This window comes from Columba livia, chromosome 13, assembly GCF_036013475.1.
Source record: "Columba livia isolate bColLiv1 breed racing homer chromosome 13, bColLiv1.pat.W.v2, whole genome shotgun sequence".
Lineage (NCBI taxonomy): Eukaryota > Metazoa > Chordata > Aves > Columbiformes > Columbidae > Columba > Columba livia.
The window spans coordinates 21,314,706-21,332,764 of NC_088614.1; the positions used below are offsets into that span (position 1 = coordinate 21,314,706).

Consider the following 18,059-nt stretch of genomic DNA (forward strand, 5'->3'; position numbering starts at 1 on the left):
GGCATCCTGGGGTGTATTAGAAGGGGGGTGGTTAGTAGGTGGAGAGAGGTCCTCCTTCCCCTCTGCTCCGCCCTGGTGAGACCGCATCTGGAATATTGTGTCCAGTTGTGGGCCCCTCAGTTCCAGAAGGACAGGGAACTGCTGGAGAGGGTCCAGCGTAGGGCAACCAAGATGATTAAGGGAGTGGAGCATCTCCCGTGTGAGGAAAGGCTGAGGGAGCTGGGGCTCTTTAGTTTGGAGAAGAGGAGACTAAGGGGGGACCTTATCAATGTTTATAAATACATAAAGGGTGAGTGCCATGAGGATGGAGCCAGGCTCTTCTCGGTGGCAAACAACGATAGGACAAGGGGTAATGGGATCAAGCTGGAACACAAGAGGTTCCGCTTAAATTTGAGAAGAAACTTCTTCTCAGTGAGGGTGGCAGAGCCTGGCCCAGGCTGCCCAGGGGGGTTGCGGAGCCTCCTTCTCTGGAGACATTCAAAACCCGCCTGGACGTGCTCCTGTGCGACCTCACCTGGGCGTTCCTGCTCCACGGGGGGATTGGACTGGATGATCTTTTGAGGTCCCTTCCCGTCCCAAACATACTGTGATACTGTGAAGAATGCGGCTTAGCAGCGCTGCTGACTCTGCCGTCCCGTTCCCTTCCCCGTTTCAGCCGGCGAGGTGGCCGGAGGACCCGCTCTGTGCGGCCGCGGGGCCCGCGGAGTCGAGGGCTCTGTCGGCGCGCCCCGGGGGTTTCTCTGGAGAGACTCCTCGTCTCGGTCGCGTCGCGGCGGGGACGGACGAGGACCTCTGGCGAGGGGTCTTTCTGCGCTGGGAGCCGGGACCGGGCACGCGCTCGCGGGGCGTCCGTAAGTCGCGGTACGGAATTTAGGCAGGATAGCGCGCACGGGCTTGCGAGCGCCTTACAGGCGTGCGGTGGTTGCTCGTGCGGCCAGCTTTTGGTGTCGGTTGTTCCGGCGCTCCGTCGCGGTGTAGAGCCGGCCCCGTACGTAGCGGTGAGGCGTACCGCAGTTCGGTTTGATTCTCGGATAGGCCTCGGCTCTGACTGTGCACTCGAACGCCAAAACCTACAGCGGAAGCTGCGGTGGCTTTAGCGTGCAAGGGGCGCGAGCGCCGTGAAGCCGCCCGTGTGGCCGAGCGTCCCGATCGCGGCGCTGAGCGTTAGACGGACTTGAGCCGCGTGCCGGAATTGTTTTGTTTTGGAGAGGGCGGGATAAACCTGGAGCACAACTTGTGAGGGCGGTACGTCGTGGGCAGGTTTTAGTATTGCCTGTGGAGTGCCGCTAGAAGCGTTCGTAGTTCTTGCTTGTCTCTGTTACAAGATGAGCCGTGTCGTCCTGCGTGACGCGTAACGGGAGGACGGCGCGGTAGCGGTGCTCTGCACAAGAGCCCGTTGGGCGGTATTTTAGCTCGTGGGAAAGGGATTGGGGAACCACCTGGTGGGAATGCGAGGAGAGCAGCCCTGGCGGAATCTGAGGAGCCGAGGCCGTTGTATAAATTGGACAAGGAAGGAAAGGCTGCGGGCACAGCGCGGTGCTGCACCCGGCCGCCCCAACGCGGAACTCTAATGTGGAATTCCTGTGTTTCAGAGGGGGAGCTGTGACCGCCCCGTGCTCAGCAGACCCCCCAGCCCGGGTGGGGGGAGCAGCGCCGGAGCGGGAGACGCGGCTCCGTCCTCCGTCCCCAGCGTGCCGGGGGGCGGCTGCCGGCCTGTGGGACGTGGCTGCGGCTGTTCGGGGCGCTGCCCCCCCATGTTTGGGCGCTCTGGTATGTACATAGGTAAATGGCGTTTTAAAGTAACGTGCTGCCCGCTGGGGCTGTTTTCCTTTTCTACCTTTTTTTTTTTTGAGTGAATAAATGGGGGGACTCGGGGGGTGACGATGACGTTACTGGAGGAGCAGGCCAGTGAGAGATGGGGGCATTCAGCCCCAAAACGCCTGAACAGTCATGGGTGGGGTGTTTAGTGGTGCTGTGGGGAGGAGAAATTTCTCCCTGTCCGTTGCAGAGAAAACAGAACAATCCCACATCAAAGCTGTCCTAGAGAAGTACTTGCTGTTTGTCATTGCGGTTCTAGAGCAGCCCGATGTGCTGTTAAAGGTTGTGGTGGTGCGGGTCAGGGATCCCCAGGCTGTGCCGAGACCGCAGGACGGCTGCTGGTGGAACAAAGTCAAGGACAGCTTCTCAGAGTAAGAACCTCTCTATTTGTTCTCCTCGGGACACATCCCTTTGCCTCTGGACCCCTCACAAGCTCACTCGCCACCTTGTTCCCTCAGAAACCCGTTTCCTCCCAGTTCCTCTGCGATTACCCTGCCTGCCTTTGGGTCCCTGCAGGCTCGTTGGTGGCATCACGGTGCCTGTTTGACCTTTTGCCCCGTTAAATTCCACTCTTTTCTCTCTTCCCCTCAAAACTTCCCCGGTTGCTCTTGTCACATCCCAGAGGCCTCATTTTCCCCTCTTGTCTCCTCTCAGGACCCCCCATCTGTTGGCCCCTGTCGAGGGTTTAGATTGCGGGGTGACAGTAAAACCCTGGCAGATGTATTGTTAACCCCGTCTCCCCCCCACTTCCCCCTTTTGCCCCTCCCTCTCCCCCCTTCCCACTCAGGACAGGCGATCCGGAGGGAAAGAAGGACAGAGAGAAGAGAGTTGGAAAAACTGGCAATGTTTTACTAATGCTATATTAAGAGTAGAGAAAATAATACAAAACCAATCCTGAAAGTCTCAGCAACTGCAGAGCCGGCACCTGAAGTCCTGGACTGGACTCTGCAGCCAACCGGAGCTGGATTCAGTCTCTCAGCAGGCCTCAGTTTGCAGGGACGACTAGCAAGGTCCTCTCCTAATGTCACCATAAGCAGAAGGGACGAAAAGGGGCAAAGAGGACAAGATCCTCATGATCTGCCACTTCTATATGAAGTATTCATGTGAAGGGGATGTTATACACGGTTGGTCAGTTTGTTGGTCACCTGTTTCTTGTTGCTCCTCTTGCAAGATGTGAATCTGTCCTTATCAACAAGTAAGCATTCCATTGCAATGTTTATCAAAACATGTATGTGTCTGGTTCTCCAGGAAAAGGCAGCTAATATGAAGCTTTAGCTGACAGGCAAATTCATGCTGTCTGCCTATCAGATTGCCGGAGGGGCGGGCGTCGAGGGCTGGGTACTGCGTGCCGCCCGCAGCCAATGATGGTGCGGAAGAGGCGGGCGTTGCGGTGTCCCTACTGCGCATGCCCCAGTCGCGAGCGCTGATAGGCGGAGAGGGAGATGATTGACGTGTCCCGGGGAGCGAACCGGGATGCGGCAAGGGGCGGGTGCTGCAGTCTCCCTAGTGCGCATGCCCAAACCGCGAGCGCTGATAGGTCCGCGGTGTCTCGGGGCCGGGGCCGGGGGGGGAGACCGGGAGCGAACGGGAACGGGGGTCGGGGCGGCTGCGGAGCGCTCGCTGCGGCCGGCGCCCGGGCATCGGGAGGCGGGCGGCTCAGGGCCGCCCTTCGTGAGGTTTCCCGGAGGCGGCAGAAGGGCGGAGGGGAAGGAGGGGACAGCCGGGGACCTCCCGCCGCGCGCGTGTCCGGGGCGCGGCGGCTGTCGGTGCCCGCGGAGCCCGGCGGGACGGCGGGGGAGCGCGAGGGGCACGGAGCGGCGAAAGAGGCGGCAGGTGAGTGCGGCAGCGGCGAGGGTGACCGTGCCGTTGGAACGGGGGGAGCGGGAGGGGGCGGCGCGGCGCGGAGGCGTTCGGTTCCGGTTCCCCCCCCCGCCCCCCCCGCCCCCCCCCGCCCTTACGGCCGCGCTGGCGAAGCTGCTGGGAGGCGTGCGGTCCGGAGCCGCGTCTCCCTCCGGCGCAGCGCCCGTGCCCGGTGCGGCAGCCCCTCCGGGAGCGGCGCAGCCCCCGTCGGTCGCGGGGACGGTTACAAGCAGAGCTAAGGCGCGGTTGCGGGCGGGCTGGGTGGCGTGGCGAGCGGGGCGCCGCTCCGGCGGGAGCTCGGGGCGAGCCCCGGCGGGTTCCGTGTCCTGCGGGCGCGGCTTTCGCGCCGCGGCTCTCTCTGTGCGCTTTTTTGTTTGGTCGCGTTTGTTTTTTGGGGTTTTTTTGGCGGGATTCCCGCGAAACGCGGCACGAGCGCTCGCCCGGGGCTGCCGCGGCGGGTCTCAGTGGCGCCGTCCTGTGGGCAAAGCGCGGTACTGCACCCGGCCGCCCCAACGCGGTGCCGCGGCGCGCCTCGGTGCTGCCGCCCTGTGGCGAAACTCGGGTACTGCAGCGCACGGCAAGGGGGGGGGGCAGAGACGCCGATCGAGCCGCGGGGGTTCGCGGTCGGGTCTGTGCGTGCCGGTGTCCGTCCCCCCCCGACGGGGGTCAGGTCCCCATTGGTGTGCAAACGACATCCCTCCCTCGGGGCCTCCTTAAACGTTTAATGACGTAAATATTGCTCCTGCTAACGTTGTCGGCGCGGCTTCTTTCCTCAGGGGATCCGTCCGGCAGTCGGTGGCCCACGGTTGCTCGGCAACAGCAGAAGCGGATTGAAGGGACCGGCCGCTGGAGGATGCCGAAGCCTCCCGGGTCAGCGGTGGGAGCAGCTTTGCGTGAAGCGAGGGGTACGTGAAGCCGGGCGTGCGGTGCCGACCGCCCAGCAGGTAAGGGAAGCTAAAGCTTTACCTCCAGGGACTTCTGCCCAGAAAGCTGAAGCAATTGCTCTCGCGTGAGCTGTAGAGTTACGCAAAGAGAAGAAGATTAGTAGCTGCACTGCAGGTTTCTTGAAGGGTGCGGGCCCTTGAAGCCGTTTGAAAAGAATAAAGTGTATTAACGGCACAAGGGAGGCAGATTAAACGTGATGCTCCGGTTGCTGGAAGCTGTGCTGTTGCTAGGAGAGTTGCCGTCACGCGTTGCAACGGGCCTCAGAAGGGAAACGCTGCTCAGGAAACTGGCCATAAATTGGCAGGCTCCGCTGTCAAACCAGCCACCGAGAGGACCGAGACCGGTACGGAAGCCGCGTCTCTGAGCCCAGGTGGCCGTGTCCTCCAGCCAACGTCAGGGAACTGTAACAAAGAGGATAAGCAATTAATAGGAGATTAATAGCCCGATCAGAATTAGGGTCCAAAGGAGCCGTCACGGGCGACGGGAGAGCAGCGGCGCCTCGCGGCGCGAGGAGCTGACGCGCTCTGTCGAGATCGGACGAACAGGTAAGAGCGAATTTAGAAGCCCTGTGCGAGCGAGGCAATGGGAAACGTGCCTAGAAAACCGTCTTGATAGTGCACACGGGGTACAGACAAGAGCAGCCGGACGAGGGAAACGTACCAGGACGACACTGGCAAAGGGAGTTCTCCGAGCTGCCTGGAAAAGGGGGGTGTCGATACCGGCCGGCACGAACAGCTCCCTTCTCGGGTCGGCCGGAAGCGTTGCCGTGCCGGGGGGCGGCTGCCGGCCTGCGGGCCGGGGCTGCGGCTGTTTGGGGCGCTGCCCCCGCTTTGTTTTCCTCGGGGAGCCCCCCCACGTTCGGGGGCTTGTGGGACGTGCACGTGCGAATGACACGGTGTTCCCAGCTGCTCTGTTCTCTGCCTTGTTTTTTCAGGTGCCTGTCCCTGTTTTCTCTTCCCGCTTTTGAAGAGAAGCTGCCGAGTCAGCGTACGCTGCGGTGAAGTTCTACAAGATGCAGCCCTCAGGAACCGGTTGACGTGAGGGAAATGCTTTCTGACCGCCTGCGCGGTGAGGGGACGTTTTTCACCTTTTAGCTCCTTCTGCACGACAAGAGGGAGACGGAAGGTTAAGTAACACGTTGTTTAGGAGCTGAGAGCTTGGTTTGCATTTAACTAATAATTAAGAGACGTGTTGTCAGCGAGAAACTAAACGATTACAACTAACCTCATCAAATGAAGTAAAGACAGGCCAGCCAGGCGTGGTGGTGGAGTTGCTCTCTATGTGAGAGAGCAGCTACAGTGTACTAAATTCTGCCCAGGAGCGGATGAGGAGCGAGTTGAGAGTGTATGGGTCAGGATCAAGGGGCAGGCTGGCAGGGGTGACACTGCTGTGGGCGTCTGTTACAGGCCACCAGATCAGGCCGAGGAAGCTGATGAGGCCTTCTATGGGCAGCTGAGAGCGGCCTCACGGTCACAGGCCCTGGTTGTTGTGGGGGATTTTAAGTTCCCTGCTGTTTGCTGGAAGGACCGTTCAGCCAGCCAGCCACAGTCCAGGAGGTTCCTGCCGTGCATCGGTGAGAACCGCCTCATGCAGGTGGTGGAGGAGCCGACTGGGAGAGGTGCACTGCTGGATCTCATCCTCGCTAGCAAGGAGGGTCTGGTCGAAGCAGGAAAGGTTGAGGGCTGCCTGGGCTGCAGTGACCACGAGAAGGTGGAGTTCAGCATCTTGGGTGGCAGGAACAGAACAGCAAGTAGAATTGCAACCCTGGACTTTAGCAGGGCTAACTTTGGCCTTTTCAAGCAATTGCTGGGGGAAATCCCACGGGCAAGACTGCTTGAAGGAAAAGGGGCCCGAGATAGCTGGGTTGCATTCAGAGATTGCTTCTTCCACGCTCAGGATCAGAGCATCCCCACACGAAGGGAGTCGAGGAAGGGAGCCAGGAGGCCTGCGTGGTTGAACAGGGATCTGTTGGGTATGCTCAAGCAGAAGAGGAGAGTTTGCAGGTCATGGAGGCAGGGGCTGGCCACTTGGGAGGAATATAGGGCTGCTGTTAGAGGATGCAGGAAGGCAGCTAGGATAGCCAAGGCCCCCTAGAATTACAGCTGGCGAGAGGGGTCAAGGACAGCAAAAAGAGCTTTTTCAAATACATAGCAGATAAAACTAACACCAGAGGCAATGTAGGCCCACTGATGAACGGGGTGGGTGCCCTGGTGGCAGAAGATACAGAGGAGGCAGAATTCCTGAATGCCTTCTTTGTCTCTGTCTACTCTGCCGGAGGCCGTCCTGGGGAGCCCTGTACCCCTGAGACCCCGGATGAAGCCAGGTCAGTGGAGGAGTTTGCTTTAGTCGATGAGGACTGGGTTAGGGAGCAATTAAATAGTCTGGACATCCATAAATCCACGGGTCCGGATGGGATGCACCCGCGGGTGCTGAGGGAGCCGGCTGAAGTCACTGCTGGACCGCTCTCCGTCATCTTTGCCAAGTCTTGGGAAACGGGGGAGGTGCCCGAGGATTGGAGGAAAGCAAATGTCACTGCAGTCTTCAAAAAGGGCAAGAAGGAGGACCCGGGTAATTAGAGACCGGTCAGCCTCTCCTCTGTCCCTGGGAAAGTAATGGAACAGCTTCGTCTGGACAACAGAGCAGTGAGGTGGGTTGCAAACTGGCTTAAGGAGAGAAGCCAGAGAGCGGTAGTCAATGGTGCGGAGTCCAGCTGGAGGCCAGTATCCAGTGCAGTGCCTCAGGGGGCAGCGCTGGGGCCAATATTATTCAATATATTCATTAACGATTTGGACGAGGGAATAGAGTGCACTATCGGCAAGTTTGCTGATGACACCAAGCTGGGAGGGGTGGCTGACACGCCAGAAGGCTGTGCTGCCATCAGAGACCTGGACAGGCTGGAGAGTTGGGCGGGGAATAACCTGATGAAATTTGACAAGGGCAAGTGTAGAGTCCTGCACCTGGGCAGGAACAACCCCAGGTTCCAGTATAGGTTGGGAAATTACATGTTAGAGAGCAGTGTAGGGGAAAGGGACCTGGGGGTCCTGGTGGACAGCAGGGTGACCATGAGCCAGCCCTGTGCCCTTGTGGCCAGGAAGGCCAATGGCATCCTGGGGTGTATTAGAAGGGGGGTGGTTAGTAGGTGGAGAGAGGTCCTCCTTCCCCTCTGCTCCGCCCTGGTGAGACCGCATCTGGAATATTGTGTCCAGTTGTGGGCCCCTCAGTTCCAGAAGGACAGGGAACTGCTGGAGAGGGTCCAGCGTAGGGCAACCAAGATGATTAAGGGAGTGGAGCATCTCCCGTGTGAGGAAAGGCTGAGGGAGCTGGGGCTCTTTAGTTTGGAGAAGAGGAGACTAAGGGGGGACCTTATCAATGTTTATAAATACATAAAGGGTGAGTGCCATGAGGATGGAGCCAGGCTCTTCTCGGTGGCAAACAACGATAGGACAAGGGGTAATGGGATCAAGCTGGAACACAAGAGGTTCCGCTTAAATTTGAGAAGAAACTTCTTCTCAGTGAGGGTGGCAGAGCCTGGCCCAGGCTGCCCAGGGGGGTTGCGGAGCCTCCTTCTCTGGAGACATTCAAAACCCGCCTGGACGTGCTCCTGTGCGACCTCACCTGGGCGTTCCTGCTCCACGGGGGGATTGGACTGGATGATCTTTTGAGGTCCCTTCCCGTCCCAAACATACTGTGATACTGTGAAGAATGCGGCTTAGCAGCGCTGCTGACTCTGCCGTCCCGTTCCCTTCCCCGTTTCAGCCGGCGAGGCGGCCGGAGGACCCGCTCTGTGCGGCCGCGGGGCCCGCGGAGTCGAGGGCTCTGTCGGCGCGCCCCGGGGGTTTCTCTGGAGAGACTCCTCGTCTCGGTCGCGTGGCGGCGGGGACGGACGAGGACCTCTGGCGAGGGGTCTTTCTGCGCTGGGAGCCGGGACCGGGCACGCGCTCGCGGGGCGTCCGTAAGTCGCGGTACGGAATTTAGGCAGGATAGCGCGCACGGGCTTGCGAGCGCCTTACAGGCGTGCGGTGGTTGCTCGTGCGGCCAGCTTTTGGTGTCGGTTGTTCCGGCGCTCCGTCGCGGTGTAGAGCCGGCCCCGTACGTAGCGGTGAGGCGTACCGCAGTTCGGTTTGATTCTCGGATAGGCCTCGGCTCTGACTGTGCACTCGAACGCCAAAACCTACAGCGGAAGCTGCGGTGGCTTTAGCGTGCAAGGGGCGCGAGCGCCGTGAAGCCGCCCGTGTGGCCGAGCGTCCCGATCGCGGCGCTGAGCGTTAGACGGACTTGAGCCGCGTGCCGGAATCGTTTTGTTTTGGAGAGGGCGGGATAAACTTGGAGCACAACTTGTGAGGGCGGTACGTCGTGGGCAGGTTTTAGTATTGCCTGTGGAGTGCCGCTAGAAGCGTTCGTAGTTCTTGCTTGTCTCTGTTACAAGATGAGCCGTGTCGTCCTGCGTGACGCGTAACGGGAGGACGGCGCGGTAGCGGTGCTCTGCAAAAGAGCCCGTTGGGGGGTATTTTAGCTCGCGGGAAAGGGATTGGGGAACCACCTGGTGGGAATGCGAGGAGAGCAGCCCTGGCGGAATCTGAGGAGCCGAGGCCGTTGTATAAATTGGACAAGGAAGGAAAGGCTGCGGGCAAAGCGCGGTGCTGCACCCGGCCGCCCCAGTGCGGTGCCGCGGCGCGCCTCGGTGCTGCCGCCCTGTGGCGAAACCCCGGTACTGCAGCGCACGGCAAGGGGGGGGGGCAGATGCCGCGATTGAGAGACGGGGACGCAACTTGATGCAAGCAAAGTGTCCACTTTATTGCTCTTCACACAATTCTTTTATACTGTTACATGCATAACAACTACTATCGTGGATTATGCTGATTGGCACAACAATTAATTATCTCATACATATTACAAAGGCTGAGCTCATGATAGGTTAGTAAGAGCATGCAAATCTGTCCTAGCTCCTTGTTACTATCGTGTCCTGTGTGCTGGGCAAGCTTTACAGGCTGCTTTCTCACAGCCACAAGGTCCTGTTGCTAAACAGGACATTCCCATCTATCATCACAAGTTTCTGCTCTTTGTGCTTACATCTGCATGTTGTAACTTTTCACGGCCCTTAGTAATTTTCCATGCTAACACAACAGGTCGAGTAGCTAGAACTAGCATATTAACTATAGATATATATTTTTGCTAATATCCTATAAGCCTAGATAACCCACAGGCAGAGACGCCGATCGAGCCGCGGGGGTTCGCGGTCGGGTCTGTGCGTGCCGGTGTCCGTCCCCCCCGACGGGGGTCAGGTCCCCATTGGTGTGCAAACGACACCCCTCCCTCGATGGCTCCTTAGGAGGGTTAATCCCAGTCCTCGTTCTTTTGGCAGCGGCGGGTCTGTGACCTCGCGGGAAGCCCAGGCTGCTGCACAGAGCTCGTCGGGAGCGGGAGCCGCGGAGGCGGGGGGCCTCGACGAGCCAGAGCTGCGTCAGACGGAGGGGGGCGCGCGCGCTGCCCGGGGGCCGCGTCCGGCGGAGCCGAAGTGACCTGCGGCGGCAACGAGCGGGAGCCGCTCGGAGCTGGAGCGGCCGTTGGCCGCGCCTTCCCTGGGGAGGTGAGCGCGGGGAGCCCGGCCTCTCTCTCCCTCGGGGATTAAACCCGCGCCCGTCCGCGCCCTTCCCGGGGGCGGCGGCGAGGCGGGTTCCCCCGGCTCTCCCGGGGCGGCCCCGCTGCCGGGGGGCGCGGGCGAGGCGGCGGCAGCGCCTCCTCGGTGCCGGGGGGCGGAGGGGAGAGAGACCTGCCGGCCGGAGCCGCGGGGCGCGCGGCCCCTCGGGCAGGGCGCTCCCGGTCTCTGGGCCGCAGGCCGGGGGCGGCAGACGGGTTCGGGTGCTCTGGCGTGCTTTTTAGCCAGCGTGGCCTTCTCCGCGCCGTGAAGAAAATCCCGCGCGGTCGATTCCGCTCGCCGCTCGGGAGATGCCGCGTCTCTGGGGCCGTGGACTGGGGAAGAACGTTTGCGAGTTGGAGGGCGCTACAAGATATTCCGCGGGGAAGCCGGAGAAGAGGCAAATTGGCTGTCAGCGGAGTTGCGTTCCTTCGGTTTAGGACGTTCAGCTTGTCCTTCCAGAGAAGGAGCAGTCGTGGGTAGGGCCGAGAGAGGCTTTTAGGCGCGTGATCGGAATTGGAGCCAAATGGCACTCGACGTTGCCGCCGTGGGTCTTGGCTTTCAGTGGTTTCCCCGCGGCTGCCTGGTGTTTGGGAGCTCGGAGCGGGCATTTTTTTTCCCCCAAGGAGAGGCTGTGCTTGAAACAGAACTTGCTTGAAGAAGACAGACGAGGCGGGTGAGGATGCAGAGCGGGCCAATCAGATCGCTCGGGAGGGCTGGAGGGGCGGAGCGCCGATAGGCGGGGAGCATGGCAATTGATGTGCGTAGGCAGCCAATGAGGTTGCCGGGGGGGCGGGCGTTGCGGTGTCCGTACTGCGCATGCCCAACTTGCGCAGTCCTCAGTCAGGTCCGACGCTGAGGCGGGCACCTGGGGGCGGAGCGCGGGAAGGAGCATCCAATAGGAGGACGGCGCGGCGGGGTGGAAAGCAGCCAATCAGAGCGCGCCGTCTCAATCCCGTTTGAACAGCTGCCTCCCTGGCAAACGCGTCCGTGGGGTCCCGGGGCGGGTAGCGGGAGTTAACGGGGAAACGGGGGTCGGGGCGAGGGAGGGGAGGCTGTGGAGCGCTCATTTTGGCCTCTCCGTCCCTTTTGCCTCTCTCTCCCTCTCTCTGTGTCTCCTTGTCTTGCTCCCTGTCCCTGTCTTTCTCTGGTAAGCTGACCTGCTCTTTGCCCTTCTTTTTTTGTGGAATCACAGGCTCCTTCTGCTTGGAAAAGACACGTGCAGTTTTAAATTTGGGTTTGAACTCTAGGGTTTTTTTTCCCCCATTAGCGTAAGTGGACGGCACGTTGTCCTGTGGCTCAATCCCCGTTCTGTTCCGTGGAGCCTTCAGTTTAGGATGTTCAGGTAAGACAGTTTGTCCTTCCAGAGAAGGAGCAGTCACCGGTAGGACCGAGAGAGGCTTTTAAGCGCGTGATCGGAACTGAAGCCAAATGGCACTTGACGTTGCCGCTGTGGGTCTTGGCTTTCACTGGTTTCCCCGCGGCTCCCTGGTGTTGGGGAGCTCGGAGCGGGCACGTTTTTTTCCCCGAGGGGAGGCTGTGCTTAAAAAAGAACGTGTTTCCTCAGAGAAGTGCAAGTCCGCGTGCGTAAGACAGACAAAAACCCCAGCCAGCCTAGTCAAGTTCTGAGCGTGCGTCTGTCAGGCGGCTGCTTTACGTTGAGGAGCGCACGGCCGTGCAATGGTAAGGGCGAAGGGCAAGGCAAGACAGAAGGGTTTTTCCTGCTGCGGGTGACCAGCCGCCCCCCTTTTCCGCGTGAAGCAGAGGAGCGCGGTTCGTTGTCGCCTTTTAAACGCGGCGGCGGCGGCGGCAAGCCGAGCGGCCGGAGGGCGCGGGGTGGGGGGGGGGGGTCCCGGCAGGGCGGCGACCCGGCGGGTGAGGATGCAGAGCGGGCCAATCAGATGGCGCGGGAGGGCTGGAGGGCTGGAGGAGCGGAGCGCTGGTTGGCTGCCTAGGCACGTCAGTTGCCTTTCTGTCTGCCAATCAGATTGCCGGGGGGGCGGGCGTCGAGGGCTGGGTACTGCGCATGCCCCAAAGAGCGAGCGCTGATAGGCGGAGAGATGCTGATTGGCGTGCCGCCCGCAGCCAATGATGTTGCCGAAGGGGCGGGCGTTGCGGCGTCCCTAGTGCGCATGCCCCAGCCGCGATCGCTGATAGGCGGCGAGAGAGGTGATTGACGTGTCCCGGGGAGCCAACCGGGATGCGGCAAGGGGCGGGAGCTGCGGTCTCCCTACTGCGCATGCCCCAGCCGCGATCGCTGATAGGCGGCAAGAGGGCTGATTGACGTGTCCCGGGGAGCCAACCGGGATGCGGCAAGGGGCGGGTGCTGCGGTCTCCCTACTGCGCATGCCCAAACCGCCAGCGCTGATAGGTCCGCGGTGTCTCGGTGCCGCGCCGTGGGGGGAGACCGGGAGCGAACGGGAACGGGGGTCGGGGCGGCTGCGGAGCGCTCGCTGCGGCCGGCGCCCGGGCATCGGGAGGCGGGCGGCTCAGGGCCGCCCTTCGTGAGGTTTCCCGGAGGCGGCAGAAGGGCGGAGGGGAAGGAGGGGACAGCCGGGGACCTCCCGCCGCGCGCGTGTCCGGGGCGCGGCGGCTGTCGGTGCCCGCGGAGCCCGGCGGGACGGCGGGGGAGCGCGAGGGGCACGGAGCGGCGAAAGAGGCGGCAGGTGAGTGCGGCAGCGGCGAGGGTGACCGTGCCGTTGGAACGGGGGGAGCGGGAGGGGCCGGCGCGGCGCGGCGCGGAGGCGTTCGGTTCCGGTTCCCCCCCCCGCCCCCCCCGCCCCCCCCCCGCCCTTACGGCCGCGCTGGCGAAGCTGCTGGGAGGCGTGCGGTCCGGAGCCGCGTCTCCCTCCGGCGCAGCGCCCGTGCCCGGTGCGGCAGCCCCTCCGGGAGCGGCGCAGCCCCCGTCGGTCGCGGGGACGGTTACAAGCAGAGCTAAGGCGCGGTTGCGGGCGGGCTGGGTGGCGTGGCGAGCGGGGCGCCGCTCCGGCGGGAGCTCGGGGCGAGCCCCGGCGGGTTCCGTGTCCTGCGGGCGCGGCTTTCGCGCCGCGGCTCTCTCTGTGCGCTTTTTTGTTTGGTCGCGTTTGTTTTTTGGGTTTTTTTTGGCGGGATTCCCGCGAAACGCGGCACGAGCGCTCGCCCGGGGCTGCCGCGGCAGGTCTCAGTGGCGCCGTCCTGTGGGCAAAGCGCGGTACTGCACCCGGCCGCCCCAACGCGGTGCCGCGGCGCGCCTCGGTGCTGCCGCCCTGTGGCGAAACCCGGGTACTGCAGCGCACGGCAAGGTGGGGGGGCAGAGACGCCGATCGAGCCGCGGGGGTTCGCGGTCGGGTCTGTGCGTGCCGGTGTCCGTCCCCCCCCGACGGGGATCAGGTCCCCATTGGTGTGCAAACGACATCCCTCCCTCGGGGCCTCCTTAAACGTTTAATGACGTAAATATTGCTCCTGCTAACGTTGTCGGCGCGGCTTCTTTCCTCAGGGGATCCGTCCGGCAGTCGGTGGCCCACGGTCGCTCGGCAACAGCAGAAGCGGATTGAAGGGACCGGCCGCTGGAGGATGCCGAAGCCTCCCGGGTCAGCGGTGGGAGCAGCTTTGCGTGAAGCGAGGGGTACGTGAAGCCGGGCGTGCGGTGCCGACCGCCCAGCAGGTAAGGGAAGCTAAAGCTTTACCTCCAGGGACTTCTGCCCAGAAAGCTGAAGCAATTGCTCTCGCGTGAGCTGTAGAGTTACGCAAAGAGAAGAAGATTAGTAGCTGCACTGCAGGTTTCTTGAAGGGTGCGGGCCCTTGAAGCCGTTTGAAAAGAATAAAGTGTATTAACGGCACAAGGGAGGCAGATTAAACGTGATGCTCCGGTTGCTGGAAGCTGTGCTGTTGCTAGGAGAGTTGCCGTCACGCGTTGCAACGGGCCTCAGAAGGGAAACGCTGCTCAGGAAACTGGCCATAAATTGGCAGGCTCCGCTGTAAAACCAGCCACCGAGAGGACCGAGACCGGTACGGAAGCCGCGTCTCTGAGCCCAGGTGGCCGTGTCCTCCAGCCAACGTCAGGGAACTGTAACAAAGAGGATAAGCAATTAATAGGAGATTAATAGCCCGATCAGAATTAGGGTCCAAAGGAGCCGTCACCGGCGACGGGAGAGCAGCGGCGCCTCGCGGCGCGAGGAGCTGACGCGCTCTGTCGAGATCGGACGAACAGGTAAGAGCGAATTTAGAAGCCCTGTGCGAGCGAGGCAATGGGAAACGTGCCTAGAAAACCGTCTTGATAGTGCACACGGGGCACAGACAAGAGCAGCCGGACGAGGGAAACGTACCAGGACGACGCTGGCAAAGGGAGTTCTCCGAGCTGCCTGGAAAAGGGGGGTGTCGATACCGGCCGGCACGAACGGCTCCCTTCTCGGGTCGGCCGGAAGCGTTGCCGTGCCGGGGGGCGGCTGCCGGCCTGCGGGCCGGGGCTGCGGCTGTTTGGGGCGCTGCCCCCGCTTTGTTTTCCTCGGGGAGCCCCCCCACGTTCGGGGGCTTGTGGGACGTGCACGTGCGAATGACACGGTGTTCCCAGCTGCTCTGTTCTCTGCCTTGTTTTTTCAGACGCCTGTCCCTGTTTTCTCTTCCCGCTTTTGAAGAGAAGCTGCCGAGTCAGCGTACGCTGCGGTGAAGTTCTACAAGATGCAGCCCTCAGGAACCGGTTGACGTGAGGGAAATGCTTTCTGACCGCCTGCGCGGTGAGGGGACGTTTTTCACCTTTTAGCTCCTTCTGCACGACAAGAGGGAGACGGAAGGTTAAGTAACACGTTGTTTAGGAGCTGAGAGCTTGGTTTGCATTTAACTAATAATTAAGAGACGTGTTGTCAGCGAGAAACTAAACGATTACAACTAACCTCATCAAATGAAGTAAAGACAGGCCAGCCAGGCGTGGTGGTGGAGTTGCTCTCTATGTGAGAGAGCAGCTACAGTGTACTAAATTCTGCCCAGGAGCGGATGAGGAGCGAGTTGAGAGTGTATGGGTCAGGATCAAGGGGCAGGCTGGCAGGGGTGACACTGCTGTGGGCGTCTGTTGCAGGCCACCAGATCAGGCTGAGGAAGCTGATGAGGCCTTCTATGGGCAGCTGAGAGCGGCCTCACGGTCACAGGCCCTGTTGTTGTGGGGGATTTTAAGTTCCCTGGTGTTTGCTGGAAGGACCGTTCAGCCAGCCAGCCACAGTCCAGGAGGTTCCTGCCGTGCATCGGTGAGAACCGCCTCATGCAGGTGGTGGAGGAGCCGACTGGGAGAGGTGCACTGCTGGATCTCATCCTCGCTAGCAAGGAGGGTCTGGTCGAAGCAGGAAAGGTTGAGGGCTGCCTGGGCTGCAGTGACCACGAGAAGGTGGAGTTCAGCATCTTGGGTGGCAGGAACAGAACAGCAAGTAGAATTGCAACCCTGGACTTTAGCAGGGCTAACTTTGGCCTTTTCAAGCAATTGCTGGGGGAAATCCCACGGGCAAGACTGCTTGAAGGAAAAGGGGCCCGAGATAGCTGGGTTGCATTCAGAGATTGCTTCTTCCACCTCAGGATCAGAGCATCCCCACACGAAGGGAGTCGAGGAAGGGAGCCAGGAGGCCTGCGTGGTTGAACAGGGACCTGTTGGGTATGCTCAAGCAGAAGAGGAGAGTTTGCAGGTCATGGAGGCAGGGGCTGGCCACTTGGGAGGAATATAGGGCTGCTGTTAGAGGATGCAGGAAGGCAGCTAGGATAGCCAAGGCCCCCTAGAATTACAGCTGGCGAGAGGGGTCAAGGACAGCAAAAAGAGCTTTTTCAAATACATAGCAGATAAAACTAACACCAGAGGCAATGTAGGCCCACTGATGAACGGGGTGGGTGCCCTGGTGGCAGAAGATACAGAGGAGGCAGAATTCCTGAATGCCTTCTTTGTCTCTGTCTACTCTGCCGGAGGCCGTCCTGGGGAGCCCTGTACCCCTGAGACCCCGGATGAAGCCAGGTCAGTGGAGGAGTTTGCTTTAGTCGATGAGGACTGGGTTAGGGAGCAATTAAATAGTCTGGACATCCATAAATCCACGGGTCCGGATGGGATGCACCCGCGGGTGCTGAGGGAGCCGGCTGAAGTCACTGCTGGACCGCTCTCCGTCATCTTTGCCAAGTCTTGGGAAACGGGGGAGGTGCCCGAGGATTGGAGGAAAGCAAATGTCACTGCAGTCTTCAAAAAGGGCAAGAAGGAGGACCCGGGTAATTACAGACCGGTCAGCCTCTCCTCTGTCCCTGGGAAAGTAATGGAACAGCTTCGTCTGGACAACAGAGCAGTGAGGTGGGTTGCAAACTGGCTTAAGGAGAGAAGCCAGAGAGCGGTAGTCAATGGTGCGGAGTCCAGCTGGAGGCCAGTATCCAGTGCAGTGCCTCAGGGGGCAGCGCTGGGGCCAATATTATTCAATATATTCATTAACGATTTGGACGAGGGAATAGAGTGCACTATCGGCAAGTTTGCTGATGACACCAAGCTGGGAGGGGTGGCTGACACGCCAGAAGGCTGTGCTGCCATCAGAGACCTGGACAGGCTGGAGAGTTGGGCGGGGAATAACCTGATGAAATTTGACAAGGGCAAGTGTAGAGTCCTGCACCTGGGCAGGAACAACCCCAGGTTCCAGTATAGGTTGGGAAATTACATGTTAGAGAGCAGTGTAGGGGAAAGGGACCTGGGGGTCCTGGTGGACAGCAGGATGACCATGAGCCAGCCCTGTGCCCTTGTGGCCAGGAAGGCCAATGGCATCCTGGGGTGTATTAGAAGGGGGGTGGTTAGTAGGTGGAGAGAGGTCCTCCTTCCCCTCTGCTCCGCCCTGGTGAGACCGCATCTGGAATATTGTGTCCAGTTGTGGGCCCCTCAGTTCCAGAAGGACAGGGAACTGCTGGAGAGGGTCCAGCGTAGGGCAACCAAGATGATTAAGGGAGTGGAGCATCTCCCGTGTGAGGAAAGGCTGAGGGAGCTGGGGCTCTTTAGTTTGGAGAAGAGGAGACTAAGGGGGGACCTTATCAATGTTTATAAATACATAAAGGGTGAGTGCCATGAGGATGGAGCCAGGCTCTTCTCGGTGGCAAACAACGATAGGACAAGGGGTAATGGGATCAAGCTGGAACACAAGAGGTTCCGCTTAAATTTGAGAAGAAACTTCTTCTCAGTGAGGGTGGCAGAGCCTGGCCCAGGCTGCCCAGGGGGGTTGCGGAGCCTCCTTCTCTGGAGACATTCAAAACCCGCCTGGACGTGCTCCTGTGCGACCTCACCTGGGCGTTCCTGCTCCACGGGGGGATTGGACTGGATGATCTTTTGAGGTCCCTTCCCGTCCCAAACATACTGTGATACTGTGAAGAATGCGGCTTAGCAGCGCTGCTGACTCTGCCGTCCCGTTCCCTTCCCCGTTTCAGCCGGCGAGGCGGCCGGAGGACCCGCTCTGTGCGGCCGCGGGGCCCGCGGAGTCGAGGGCTCTGTCGGCGCGCCCCGGGGGTTTCTCTGGAGAGACTCCTCGTCTCGGTCGCGTCGCGGCGGGGACGGACGAGGACCTCTGGCGAGGGGTCTTTCTGCGCTGGGAGCCGGGACCGGGCACGCGCTCGCGGGGCGTCCGTAAGTCGCGGTACGGAATTTAGGCAGGATAGCGCGCACGGGCTTGCGAGCGCCTTACAGGCGTGCGGTGGTTGCTCGTGCGGCCAGCTTTTGGTGTCGGTTGTTCCGGCGCTCCGTCGCGGTGTAGAGCCGGCCCCGTACGTAGCGGTGAGGCGTACCGCAGTTCGGTTTGATTCTCGGATAGGCCTCGGCTCTGACTGTGCACTC

The 18,059-nt window shown here is 60.9% G+C and overlaps 1 protein-coding gene across 16 annotated transcripts in view; it reads left to right on the forward strand.

The window, feature by feature from the left end:
- The window catches only part of LOC135575375 (uncharacterized), a 61,873-nt gene that overhangs the window by 18,421 nt on the left and 25,393 nt on the right, over positions 1-18,059 (forward strand). For 13 of the 16 annotated variants that reach the window (XM_065029284.1, XM_065029286.1, XM_065029289.1 and 10 more), the window contains one exon: positions 1-18,059. This exon is cut by the window's left edge; it is cut by the window's right edge. The gene's annotated coding sequence lies outside the window, so the exon portion shown is untranslated. The other 3 variants (XM_065029292.1, XM_065029294.1, XM_065029293.1) reach the window with 3 other exon arrangements.